The 15,019-nt window shown below is 39.7% G+C and overlaps 1 long non-coding RNA gene across 1 annotated transcript in view; it reads left to right on the plus strand.

Annotated features, from left to right (window-relative positions):
• The window catches only part of LOC138416426 (uncharacterized), a 32,708-nt gene extending 22,262 nt beyond the window's left edge, over nt 1-10,446 (plus strand). Inside the window, exon 2 of the long non-coding RNA XR_011247668.1 lies at nt 9,842-10,446. This is a non-coding gene — a long non-coding RNA (uncharacterized lncRNA). The remainder of the gene's footprint in view (nt 1-9,841) is intronic.
• The last annotated feature ends 4,573 nt before the right edge of the window (nt 10,447-15,019 follow it).

Raw genomic sequence — 15,019 nt, forward strand, 5'->3', positions numbered from 1 at the left:
AGTCTTCAGTACTGAAGGGTCACGGCCAGGGTAAATCTAGCCGCTTGGGAATGAAAAGTATGATCACAATGTAACTCATATTTTTCCAGCCGTGCCCTCCTTCTACTCTCCTAAAAAGTTACTTAAATAATCTCATAGCTGTTCTTCCCAAGAATTTTTCCTTCTTGTAAATGGCAGTCCTCCATTTTGAACTGTAGTATATACTTTTATGCTAATTACAATTTAATCATTCTTGACTCATAGGTAAAAGGCCCAGGAAAACACCCTTAAAGTAAGTTAAATGCTCCACTGTTGCTACTCTTGTAAGCCAGATCACACAGCCCGTTTTTCTCATAAATCAGCGGATCACTTGTGAATCACTGTTGTTGCTCTATGCTGATTTCCCTCTAGTTCCTCTATAGCTGTCTGCTCCCAGGAACACAATATTCCAGGTGTGTTTCTGTCAAACGCACTAAATTACACCACCTCTCCCTCGTGATGTGACGTCTCCACACACACAGCCCCAAATCACATTAGCTTCCATGGCATATTGCAAACATATCTCATTTGTTGTCCACTCTCTCTTGATCTCTCTGGAATTACTGTTTTCTGGATTTTTCCTCTCTTGCTGCTTACTTCTATAGCTTGTTTTTTTTTCCCTCCAAAGCACTGGGGTTATACCTGTCTGCCTTAATTCTCATTTTATGTGATCCTTTCTCATACTTTAACCTCTGAAACCTTGAGGAGCATTTCACTTTATTCACTCGAGTGTTTCCAGGGCTTCTTGATTTAATTTCAACTGTAAATATAATTAGCATGCTGTTTACATTTTTTTCTGGCTTATGAATGGACCTGCTTAGGGGAAAAAAAAAAAAACACATAGTGTTTGTAGATTTCCTCTACTAGCACCTCTCCTACTGGAACAGCCCCAGAAAGTGCAGTTCACTTTCTCCAGCTCAGGGCACGGCTGCTTCAGGCACTCTGCACCATTTTGACGGACTGCTGGGTCTCTCCACTCATCAGCCAGTTTGGAGCTAGAACAATTGCAAAAGACAGCAATTACCGAACGCAGTGTGTCATTGTGAAGATGGAGGTTGAGAGAAGGAAAAAGAAGAAATGGCCCAAAGCTAGAGTCAGATGATAAAAAAAAGAGACCTCAGCCCTACTGTGGGAGTGGGCATATTCAGGGGAACTCTGAAAAGCAAAGAGACTCCTAGGTTTGAGGAGGCAAAAGTGCAGACCTGCTTTTTCAGCAAGTATCCAGTTCATTTTGTGGTCTAGTCATGATTGCTGAATATCATGATTGCTTTCTGTTGTTGTTCTTACAGATTACAAGAGTTCCTTACAATGATGCTCTGATATTTAAACAATTACTCTTAAGTTACTTCCTTATGTCTTTAACTATTTTTTTTGTCATTTAAATGTATTTCACTTGGATTTTTAAAGTGAATACAATGACTGACTGGATCTTTTTTACAATGATCACAAACTGTAGAACTTTGAAGAGATGGTCCGTCGTGGTGTCTTCTTTGGGCTCAGTAATTCTAAGTTCTTGAAATTTCCCTAATATAATTTTGGCAATTATCTCAAAAGCACCATATACCTTCTTCGTTACCGGTGAAAAGACCTAAAAATAAGACGCTAATCAATGAGTGAGTACTGTGTCTCAACTTGAATGGTTACAGTGTTATCATAAAAACATCATAAGAAAAATAATATGCATCTTTATTTACATTTGAATTTAATTAGATTGATATACAATTTAATGTATTTTTTATTATAAGAGCCAGAGAACAAGAAAGGCAATTTTTTAAAACGTGTCGATGGAAGAAATCATGTCAAAAACTAGAAGAGTTTAATAAAGAAATTCTTCCCAGTGCAGGTTGGACATTCACCAGAAAGGAGAAAAAAAATGATCTAAAAGAATGGCTACCGGGGAAAACTTTTTCATATTTGGGGGCAGAAGGGAGAAAAATCTCATTAGAGGATCTGATGAATATTTGACAAAAGTCTTATACCTTATTCCTCTCCAACTTTTTTTCTGTCCTTGTAAAAGAAGGAAAAGGAAGAGGGGACCACATAAAAGTCCAGCTCTCTCTCAGCAAATACAAAAAGGAGGAAAAGGTTTTCAGATGGGAGATGTCCAAGAGAGAGATGAGAATTAGGAAGGCAGTCAAACGTGCTCTGTCAGGCAAACAGAAAATAGATTGTGAATCTTACTGGACCCCTGAAGGAGCATGCTCAAACTGGAAGTTTCCATAACACCTTGCACAGGGCTGCAATTTCACAGGCAGAAGGAAGTTAAATATTTTCTGTCTAAAGCAGAGTGCAATAACTCTAAACTGGATGTAGCAGGGATCCTGATTGCTGGCTTTGTCCTTTTCTGGTTGTGCAGCCCTGCTTAAGTCATTTGATCTCTCCCTGTATCAGCTTTCTCCTCTGTTCAAATATCCTCCCCCACAGGGTTTTAGTAATGATCAAATGAAATCATGGAAGTGAAACATCAAACTTTACACGGAAATTAGATGTTTTTCTTAAGGTTTCATAAAAACTGGAATGTTTTATTGTTACTAAGGGTGTTTATATTTACTGTTAACTGCTCCTGGAAAACATTCCATTTTATATTCACTAGTCTTAGACCGGTGATATCAAAACTTTTTGTTTTCAAGCGGACCAAAAAACTAGATAAGAATTTAAAATTTTAGGGGCTTCACTGGTGGCTCAGTGGTAAAGAATCTGCCTGTCAATGCTGGAGATCCAGGAGATGTGGGTTTGATCCCTGGGTTGGGAAGATACACTGGAGGAGGGCATGGCAATCCACTCCAGTCTTTTTGCCTGGAGAATCTCATGAACAGAGGAGCTTGGTGGGCTACAGTCCATGGGGTCACAAAGGGTTGGATGCAACTGAAGGGACTGAGCATGCACAATAAATGAATATCAAAGAATTTTTGCTAACAATTGAAGGACTCTCTGGAGATTGTACAAAGATAAAGATATATTGATAAATGAAAAGAAGCTTGAGAATAGATGAATACAGTCTAAAGGATCAAGAGTATATACACTATCTTCATTGCAGCACTATTTACAATAGCTAGGACTTGAAAGCAACCTAGACGTCCATCGACAAATGAACGGATAAAGAAGTTGTGGTACATATATTCAATGCAATATTACTCAGCCATAAAAAGTAATGCGTTTGAGTCGGTTCTAGTGAGGTGGATGAACCTAGAGCCTGTTATACAAAGTGGAGTCAGAGAAAAATAAATCTCTTATATTAATACGTATATAATATATATTCCATATCAGTTTAGTTCAGTCATTCAGTCATGTCTGACTATTTGTGAACCCATGGACTGCAGCACTCCAGGATTCCCAGTCCATCACCAACTCCTGGAGCTTACTCAAACTCATGTCCATTGAGTCAGTGATGCCATCCAACCATCCCATTGTCTGTCAACCCCTTCTCTTCCGACCTTTAGTCTTTCCTAGCATCAGGGTCTTTTCCAGTGAGTCAGTTCTTCACATCAGGTGGCCAAAGTACTGGAGTTTCAGATTCACATCAGTCCTTCCAATGAATATTCAGGACTTATTTCCTTTAGGATGAACTGGTTGGATCTCCTTGCAGTCCGAGGGACTGTCAAGAGTTTTGTCCACCACCACAGTTCAAAGGCATCAATTCTTCGGCACTCAGCTTTTCTTTATAGTTCAACTTTCACATCCATACATGACTACTGGAGAAACCATAGCTTTGACTAGACGAATCTTTGTTGGCAAAGTAATATGTCTGCTTTTTAGTATGCTATTTAGGCTGGTCATAGCTTTTCTTCCAAGGAGCAAACGTCTTTTAATTTCACGGCTGCAATCACCATCTGCAGTGATTTTGGAGCCCAAAATAATAGTCTGTCACTGTTTCCATTTTTTTCCCCATCTATTTGCCATGAAGTGATGGGACTGGATGCCATGGTCTTAGTTTTCTGAATGTTGAGCTTTAAGCCAACTTTTTCACTCTCCTCTTTCACTTTCATCAAGAGGCTCATTAGTTCTTCTTTGCTTTCTGCCATAAGGGTGGTGTCATCTGCATATCTGAGGTTATTGATATTTCTCCCGGCAGTCTTGACCCCAGCTTGTGCTTCATCCAGCCCAGCGTATCACCTGATGTACTCTGCATATAAGTTAAATAAGCAGGGTGACAAAATACAGCCTTGATGTACTCCTTTCCCGATTTGGAACCAGTCTGTTGTTCCATACTCAGTTCTAACTGTTGCTTCTTGACCTGCATACAGATTTCTCAAGAGGCAAGTAAGATGGTTTGGTATTCTCATCTCCTGAAGAATTTTGCACAGTTGTTGTGATCTACACAGTCAAAGGCTTTGGCATGGTCAATAAAGAGGAAGTAGATGTTTTGCTGGCACTTTCTTGCTGTTTTGATGATCCAACAGATGTTGGCATTTTGATCTCTGGTTCCTCTGCCTTTTCTAAATCCACCTTGAACATCTGGAAGTTTACAGTTCATGTACGGTTAAAGCCTGGCTTGGAGAATTTTGAGCATCACTTTGCTAGCATGTGTGATGAGTCCAATTGTGCAGTAGTTTTAACATTCTTTGGCATGGCCTTTCTTTGGGATTGGAATGAAAACTGACCTTTTCCAGTCCTGTGGCCACTGCTGAGTTTTCCAAATTTTCTGGCATATTCAGTGCAGCACTTTCACAGAATCATCTTTTAGGATTTGAAATAGCTCAACTGATATTCCACCACCTCCATTAGCTTTGTAGTGATGCTTCCTAAGGCCTGCTTGACTTCACATTCCAGGATGCCTGGCTCTAGGTGAGTGATCACATCATTATGACTATCTGGGTCGTGAGGATCTTTTTTGTATAGTTCTTCTGTGTATTCTTGCCACCTCTTCTTAATATCTTCTGCTTCTGTTAGGTCCCTACCATTTCTGTCCTTAACTGAGCCCATCTTTGCATGAAATGTTCCCTTGGTAACTCTAATTTTCTTAAAGAGATCTCTAGTCTTTCCCATTCTGTTGTTTCCCTCTATTTCTTTGCATTGATTGCTGAGGAAGGCTTTCTTATCTCTCCTTGATATTCTTTGGAACTCTACATTAAAATGGGTATATCTTTCCTTTTCTCCTTTGCCTTTAGCTTCTCTTCTTTTCTCCACTATTTGTAAGGCCTCCTCTGACATTTTGCCATTTTGCACTTCTTTTTCTTGGGGATGTTCTTGATCACTGCCTCCTGTACAATGTCATGAACCTCCATCTTTAGTTCTTCAGGGGCTCTGTCTATCAGATCTAATCCCTTGAATCTGTTTGTCACTTCCACTGTACAATCTTAAGGGATTTGATTTAGGTCATAACTGAATGGTGCAGTGGTTTTCCCTACTTTCTTCAATTTAAGTCTGAATTTGGCAATAAGGAGTTCATGATCTCAGCCACAGTCACTCCCGGTCTTGTTTTTGTTGACTATATAGAGCTTCTCCATCTTTGGCTGCAAAGAATATAATCAATCTGATTTTGGTGTTGACCATCTGGTGATGTCCATGTGTAGAGTCTTCTCCTGTGTTATTGGAAGAGGATGTTTGCTATGACCAGCGGATTCTCTTGGCAAAACTCCATTAGCCTTTGCCCTGCTTCATTTGCACTCCAGGGCTAAACTTGCCTGTTACTCCAGGTATCTCTTGACTTCCTACTTTTGCATTCCAGTCCCCTATAATGAAAAGGACATCTTTTTGGGGGGTGTTAGCTCTAGAAAGTCTTGTAGGTCTTCATAGAACTGTTCAACTTCAGCTTCTTCAGAACTACTGGTTGGGGCATCTCTCTCTCTTTAGTTGCTAAGTGGTGTCTGACTCTTGCGATCCCATGGACTGTAGCCTGTCAGGCTCCTCTGTCCATGGGATTCTCCAGGCAAGAATACTGGTGTGGGTTGCCATTTCCTTCATAGACTTAGATTACTGTGGTTGAATGGTTTGCCTTGGAAACGAACACAGATCATTCTGTCATCTTTGAGATTGCACTCAATTGCAATTGGGTGCACTGCATTTCAGAATCTTTTGGTGACTATGAGGGCTACTCCATTTCTTCTAAGGGATTCTTTCCCACAGTAGTAGATATAATGGTCATTTGAATTAAATTCGCCCATTCCAGTCCATTTTAGTTCACTGATTCTTAAAATGTCTATGTTCACTCTTGCCATCTATTGTTTGACCACTTGCAATTTACCTTGATTCATGGACCTAACATTCCAGGTTCTTATGCAATATTGTTCTTTACAGCATTGAACTTTATTTCCATCACCAGTCACACCCACAACTGGGCTCTGTCTCTTCATTCTTTCTGGAGTTATTTCTCGATTCTTCTCCAGTAACATATTGGGCACCTACAGACCTGGGGAGTTCATCTTTCAGTGTCATAGCTTTTGGCCTTTTCATACTGTTCATGGGGTTCTCAAGGCAAGAATACTGAAGTGGTTTGCCATTCCCTTCTCCAGTGGACCACATTTTGTCAGAACTCTCCACCATGACCCATCCATTTTGGGTGGCCCTACACGGCATGGCTCATAGTTTCACTGAGTTAGACAAAGCTGTGTTCCGTGTTATCAGTTTGATTAGTTTTCTGTGATTGTGGTTTTCATTCTGTCTGCCCTCTGACAGATAAGGATAAGAGGGTTATGGGAGCGTCCTGATGGGAGATATTGTGGGGGAAACACAAATTATGAAATGTTCCAAAAACCTGAACCTGAGTCCAATCAAGCTTAGAGCTCTAAACACTAGTTTACAGGAAATACAAAGATAGAGGATACAAATTCAGGCTCAGAACATTCTAAAGACGATTGATCTCGTTTATCTCACTAATCAATGGAATGAAGAGGAGAGAATAAAACAAACTTAAGAGACATAATCAGAACCTTGTTTGGGTCCTTACTGGAATAAACTAACCGCATGAACATATCCTTGGCATAAGCAGGAGACCTTAAAGAGACTAGAAATTAGACGATACTGAAGAAATAGCTATTACATGAGGGTCATTGTGTTAAAATTGACAATATTAGTAATTGTTAAGTCCGGGTAATGGGTACCTGAGATCTCAGTATTCTAGACTATTTACTTCTTTTGTATGGGTTATGTTTCTCATATTAAAACATTTTTTAAAAGGAAGTGATCCACACTTCAGTGAATTATTCCGCATAACACAATGATAGATACCAGCACAATAGACATAACACAATGATAGATACCAGCACAATAGTTTTGGGGACTAGACTGTAGCTTCTTGGCTGGTCTGAAAGTTCTAGATCACAAATCACTAAAAATAAGCTCATTTCTAAACTGCAATGAAAAAATAGCCCAACAGTCTCCATACAGACCTACTCTTGTGTTCCCCTCAAAAAAAAATTCCACTTAATTTTTATCTGTCTGTCCTTCTCTCCTTTCCCACTTCCAACAGACTGAGCAGAGTGGGTCATTATACAGACGTGTCATTGCATCTTGATCAGTAGAATACAGCCTTCTGTGATGGGGCTAGGGAGAGAAAACACTGTCTTCTCACAAAAAAACCTTGGTAGTGTACTTAGGGCAGCAGTTGATGCTCATGACCCCAGGGAGCAGCTGGGGCTGAGGTCTGGTTGGGGACATGTAGCTGATGCAAGAGGAAAATGAATGCAGGGAAAGTGGAAGAAGGTGATGGTTTAATATAAAAATTTCTCAATTCTTGACATTAATATATAATTTTCTCTGGAATTTCTGTTTAACATCCTAAATGGTTTTTTATTTTAGATGATTTGCTTTATTTTTGTTCACCACTGCTCCAACATAATGAATTTTTTTAAGCCTAGGAAAAAATATATATCCCAGGTTGCCATGTGCAGAAACAAGAAGCTGCCCCAGGGACAGAAGAGAGGCATAATGTAGAGCAACTGTTTGAAGGATGGAATGAAAGCAAGTGCTGATGTCTTGGAGTTAGAGAAGGAAAGGGATATTTACATAAGAGGAGACGCCAGTGAATTGGAAAGTTCAATGTGCTTAGAAATAGATAGTGGCTGGGACAATGATAGAGGAATCACATTGCTGCAGCAGATTGCATTTTTCATGTTTCATTTTCATTTAATTCCTGGGAAAGGCAGAGGCTCAAAAGAATGACTCATCCTCATCTTCATCTTTCAGAAAAACTTTTGCCGACCCCTCAAATGCCAAAGCCTGGAAATACCCAGGCTTTTGAATTCAAAAATAAGTTGATCACTTTTCATAAAGCATTTACTGACTAAAAACAATGTTCATGTGAGTTTCAGCCACAAAAACCATCTTTTTTGTGTCTTGAAAGAAGAGTAAGCCCTCTTACCTCCTCTTCTATCTCTTCATTGCACTGTCACAAAAGCACAGTTAACAAATTAAGGTACTTCATCAGTTTTAATCAGAAACATTTTTTGTCATCTCAGTTGAAAAAATGAACTAAACGTAAGTGATAGAATTAAAGTTCTGAATAATAAGAATAGTTGAGTTGGGTTCAAAATGAGGTTATAACGAAGTAGAAGTAAAAGAGAAATTGAAATCAAACATTTAAACAAGTTTAAACAGTTTCTTTATTAAATATAGCTGCAATGTGCAGAACCATCTGGAAACAACAACATTATGTTTTAATGGTCAAGAACTTGACATCCAATGAGAAGTAAATAACCCTCATTGTAGTTTTCAAAAGTCTCAAAACGCATATAAAGCAGTCACTGCATTATATTGATTATCAATAGAAGCTGATGACACTGATTTTTAGTTCAAGGTAAACTGGGAACCGAAAGGATTTTGGATTTATTTGAGGACACAGAGTGGATGCCATCCAACTAAACTTTTTCATCAATGGTTCACTTTGTGGGAAGGAAGTTGATTAAAATCTACGTGTCAAGTTTGAGGCTTTAGGGAGAACTGAGACCTGATGCTCTTTGTTTCTTCCTAGTAGAAAATTAGTGGTTAATTGGAAGGCAATCATTGATTTCTTAAAAAATTCTGAACATTGCTATTTCATTTATTCAACATGAATTTAGATGTTCTCAACAAGAACATTCTATAAGAACTTATACTATGTTCAAGAAACTGTTCATATAGATTTAAGAACCCATTTCTTAACCCTTTGTTATTATTTTATAAGTAGGTAACAGTTTGTGGCTTTCCCATAATAGGAACAGACCTTTGTTACAATAAAAATATTACAAGAGAACAGTGATTTCTAGCTACCAACAAACAAGTTGTTTTGTTCTCTCAACTTTTTAGCTGATATTAAATGTCATTACCCAAAAGATTCGACTATATTGTATTTTTAATTTGAGTCCAAATTATAGCATTTTAGATGAGATTAGAGCCAAGTCCCATTGGTATTTGAAAGTGGCAATATCATGATTTCTCCGTATTATGTATTCCAGCATTTTTTTTTCTCCTTTCCCAACCTGTTCTGTAGACAGTTTTCCAATTCTATACCATGTCTTCAAGTGTGATTCTGCAGGAAATTTCATATCATTGGGAAATAGTCATTATATTTCAGAAACAAATAACCCTCCAATTTGATAACAAATTTTGGTTTAAATGCAAAGTGCATTTTTATCTCCAAGAATTTGACCTTTATTTCTCACAAAGCTCCTATGAAGAAATTCCATTCATAAATTTTATCTATATCAGAACAACATTTTCTAATTGGCTCTTCTTTGAAATCTGTATTTATCAATTATGGCTTTCTCAGGGAAATTCTAATTTGAAAAAAAAAGCTGCACATTCCACGCTTTAACAGTTGGAGGCGGATGTCCTTAAGGATGGGGGGGAAAAGTTCTTTTTTAAATGGCACATTTACTAATTATAAAATGCTCTTATCTCTCTGCAGCCAAAGCCAAAATGAACATGTGCCTTGTACTAAGAAATCCCAGGATTGTCACAACTTGTGCCAGCTGTTGAGGTTATGACACCTGTGCCAGCATCGCCAGCTCTGCCCACTGTCATCTGTTCCAACTGTTCCATCTGCACTGTTTGTACCAATTCTCCCATTTCTGCATCTGTACCTTCTGCAGAAACGTTTCCAACAATGCCAGCTGTGTCATTGGTGCCAAATATGCCAGATGTTCTATTTGTCCACCCTGGGCCAAATCAATGCAGTTTTGTGCTCATTAGTTTTAGCTGGTAGATTCTATTTTACAATTTTTTGATATGTATTTAGACTGAATCCAGGCAAAAATCGCCCTTACAATGATTTTTACATCTATCTATCCATCTTTTGCTGCCACAACTTTTTTATCTGACAGCATTCAAGTCGGTCCATGTCGTCTCGATCCTATTAAACCAGTTTGTGATAACCAGTTCAGCATTAATTGTGGTAGGGCCTTTCCCACACATGGTAAAGCCGTGTAGAAGAAAATGTTGCAAAAGCCATGGAAAACAACAGTAAACTGGCAAAGTCATTAAAAAAGAATCAACTTCGTTCTGAGAAACAAATTGAGAATGCTCGAAAACCAATATGTTGTGCCGATTAGAGTCATCTGCGGCATAGTGTTCTATCAGGCTGCCTGTTAGTGGTCTTATAACTGACAGTTACACGTGCGGATTAATGTGAATGTCATACACTCCCAGTCTGTGGGTTCTGCTCTGCAGACTACTAACCAAGGGTACACATGGGTGGTAGGGCCAGAAATACTGCGCTTACTCCTTCCTGGTAGAACTAAGCCAGCTCAGGAGCTTGTCCTCTGACCAGAAGCTAGTTTCTCCTCCCTCTCTCGAAGGTCAGTTCTACCAGTACCAACAGAAACCATTCAATGAATAAGAATGCTCTTTCAGCTTTAAAGTTGAAAAAAGAAGTGTCTTCAAATTCACAAAATCATTATTCTGTATCACCACAAATCAAAAAGTAATGTTTTTCTCTTTTCCCATTCAGGAAAGCCTTTTTTAAGGAGCACAAACGCTCTATCTCTGAATGTTAACCCACGTTCGTGCCTCTCAAATCATTTTCGAGCGAGAAGGATGAGCCTAGATGTTGTCATTTGAAAACTGGTGCTTTACCAGAAATGTGAGGTCCAGATAACACGATGCTACCTCCTCTTTTTTCAGCCTGGATTATTTAACTCACACTTTGCAGCGATGAAAGTTCCATCTATGCACTAATGCTTGAAAGAATTAATGATGATGTTCTCGACAATGGAGATGTCAGTTCATGATTACCTCCAAATATGTATACACATGATGAGGTGCAGTGAGGAAATGTCCCAATAGCTTTATTAGGTTTTCAGAATCCCTGCAGAAAAATACTAAGCTTTCATGGTGAATCACCAAATCATCCTAAAATAGAAGAATTTATCTAGGTCATAGGCTGAAAATCCTGGTGACATCATTTCTTCCCAAAGGTCTGGATACTAAGGCTCTTAGACCCACATGGACAATGGTGTCAGAGTAGGCCAGTGATCCTATAGTGGGAGACACCCTCCATTCCATAACATTTCTCCCTCCTAAGGTCACTGATTGTTTCTCAGTAGCTCAAGCCCTTCACACTTCTACCCAAATTTCACCTGTTTCTGACCTTTTCACTCTCTGCTGCTGCTGCTGCTAAGTCACTTCAGTCGTGTCCAGCTCTGTGTGACCCCATAGACAGTAGCCCACCGGGCTCCCTCGTCCCTGAGATTCTCTAGGCAAGAACACTGGAGTGGGTTGCCATTTCCTTCTCCAGTGCATGAAAGTGAAAGTGAAGTCGCTTAGTCGTGTCCGACTCCTAGGAACCCCATGGACTGCAGCCTACTCTCTACCTTTCCCTAATCATCTCTGAACATGGAAAGAAGGTTAAATAAACATCAATTAATAAGATAGTGGTTTTCTATCAAAATATGCCCTGTTCCTAGCCTGGGGGGATTCAGCTTAAATCCACTGACTCTACTTCCAGATATGCCGTAGACTTTTTTATTCTAATTTCCCATGTTACTAGACGCCAGCAGGGAACATCCTTAATTAGGATTAAAATAGTTTCATGACTCGTTGGGAGTGTACCCTGTACCTTCTCAGAACATTTTAATTAATATAACTTCTTCCCTGCTGACAAAGATGTTTCCGATGTTTTGGCCCAACATGTTTACCACCTTCATTGATGTGAGTCATTGGAATACTTGGAGGAATCCTTAAACTTCATAGTTTCATGGAGAACAGAATGTTAGAAGTGCCAGATAGACATACACAGCTGAGAATATTTTCCAGTATCTATCTGTCCTCTTTTTCATAAATTTTTAATACATGGCCATGAGAACACCCAGATTTGCAGATAGAGAATAGAAAATCATACATTTCAAGGTTCCAATGGTAAAGCAGAAAAAAGACCTGAATGATTTTAAAATTGGCTTTCATTGCATATAGCCTCCCCTTTAGGATGTTGTTTCTCTGGAATGAGTAAGTCACCCAGAGAATACTGCCCGTTAATCCTCTAGCCATTTGGAGTAAAAGAGTGTACTTCAGTCCTCTTAAGTTCCTTGGGTATTTTAACTACCTACATCTCAATCTCACTGTCCACACTTGCAAGTTTGAAAGGAGAATGGAAAGTCTTAACTATGGAGCTGTGTCATTGTCAGATGTATTAGCATAAATATCGTTCTTTGAATCATAAGTATACTAGCAGTTGTGTGATCAGTATTTATGAAATATTACAAAAGATAGCAATTATGTACCCTGAGGTGCCATGGCTCAACTGATACTACTACCGGCATTTTCATCATTTTCTCACTCATTTCTACACTATGCAAGGGTAGAAAGAATAAATCACTGCACCAAATTAGGAATTTATAACTCACGAAGTTACTGAACCATCAAGCAGAAAGGAGCCGTAGAGATTCACTAATCCAATCAGAAAACAGAACCTCATAGATGAAGTAACATAACCAGACTCACACAGCTAATTAGTGGTGAAGTCAAGTCTAGAACAAACCTATTCCCAAGTTCCTCACCTGTAAAATGGAGATGTAAATGATAGCGTCTAACCCATAGAGGTGCTGTGAAGGTTAAATGCGTTAATGGGTAAAAAGCACTTAGAACAGGGTCTGAGAGATAGTAAACATCATCATTATCTTCACTAGAATGTTTGAGCCTGTATGATTTTTACTTCTCTAGGATCATACTTGTAGAAGACAGTGGCACCCCACTCCAGTACTCTTGCCTGGAGAATCCCATGGATGGAGGAGCCTGGTGGGCTGCAGTCCATGGGGTCGTTACGAGTCGGACACGACTGAGCGGCTTCACTTTCACTTTTCACTTTCATGCGTTGGAGAGGGAAATGGCAACCCACTCCAGTGTTCTTGCCTGGAGAATCCCAGGGACGGGGGAGCCTGGTGGGCTGCTGTCTATGGGGTCCAACAGAGTCGTACATGACTGACGTGTCTTAGCAGGATCATACTAACCAATCTTGCAAATCTCAGCAAGTCACACTTTTATCCTTGGCTACAAATCATCTTATTCCCATGTTTTTATTGGCTAACAAGTTTGTCTTAAGAAATAAACAGTTGTAAATGAGTCTGGAATTAAACAATGGCCCAACTACTTGATTTCTATATCTACCTTGTACTCAGTGCAGACACTCAGTCAATGCAAAGAAGACTGAGATGCCCACGTTAATGGAAGGAAGAAAATCTATGATTAATCGAGACCAATAAATGACACAAAACAACATTATTTGGCTTGTGAGAGAAAGCACACTTTTAATCAGTAGCACGCTCACATATACTCATGGTGTTACTCTCTCGTCACCTCTTTTGTGCCAACCAAGGGCATGTGGGTCTTTGCCGGGCACTAGAAAGAATAAGGCCACAGGGATTCCAGAAAAAAATAGAGCAAATCTACTCCAAATACACTGCATTAACCATGTTGGGAAATTGGGAGAAGACAGAAAGGAAAGTATTGTAGTTACATAATAAAGCTAATGTCTCATATTTGTAAAATACTTTACCTTTCTCAGTTTTTTGTTGCTGTTCAGTGGCTAAGTCATGTCCAACTCTTTGCAACTCTGTGGACTATAGCCCACCAGGCTCCTCTGTCCAGGGGATTTCCCATACAAGAATACTGGAGTGGGTTGCCATTTCCTTCTCCAGGGGATCTTCCCAACCCAGGGATCAAACCCATGTCTCCTGAACTGGCAGGCAGATTCTTTACCACTGAGCCACCGGGGAAGCCCACTCAGTTTTTTTACCATCATCTTGATTCTAGGCATCAGTATTTGGTGGCACATTAGAATCACCTGGGTGAAAAGGGTTTGAAAAATAGGCTGCCAGACCAATCGAAATAGAATCTCTTGAGGATGAAAATCATGCATCTTTTTCTGAGTCATCAGGCACCAGGATGGTTAAGAAACTAGTTTTATAAAGTTAGTTAGTACACATCCCCCTTCATTAAACTTTAAACACAAAATATTACTTCATTAGCAAGGTTTGAGGGAGAAGGCAATGGCACCCCACTCCAGTACTCTTCCCTGGAAAATCCCATGGGAGGAGCTTGGTAGGCTGCAGTCCATGGGGTTGCCAAGAGTCAGACACGAATGAGCGGCTTCACTTTGACTTTTCACTTTCATGCATTGGAGAAGGAAATGGCAACCCACTCCAGGGTTCTTGCCTGGAGAATCCCAGGGATGGGGGAGCCTGGTAGGCTGCCGTCTGTGGGGTCGCACAGAGTCGGACACGACTGAAGCGACTTAGCAGCAAGGTTTGAATTAAGCTGGGCTAACTTTTCCTTTCTGGGCTTCTGTTTTCAGATTCATTTCTTGCCTATCTCAATCCATTTAAGCTGGACTGAATCACAAAGCCGGAGACAGAACATTAGCCCCTGAGTTTGCTCCATATGCTCCTGTAGGAGTTTGCCTCGTTGTTAACCTTGTTACAACTCAAGATCCATCATAACAAGTGTTGCAATGAGTGATGATACAGATGGAAGCGTGTTAGAGAGATAGGTCACAGCGCCGGTATTTAGTGCTATCACAAATATGCAGTGAAACCTCAACCTCATTCATAGTATCATAAGTACGAATCCACAGTGTGTGGGACATGCACTAGCC

The sequence above is a fragment of the Ovis canadensis genome, chromosome 12, assembly GCF_042477335.2.
Source record: "Ovis canadensis isolate MfBH-ARS-UI-01 breed Bighorn chromosome 12, ARS-UI_OviCan_v2, whole genome shotgun sequence".
Lineage (NCBI taxonomy): Eukaryota > Metazoa > Chordata > Mammalia > Artiodactyla > Bovidae > Ovis > Ovis canadensis.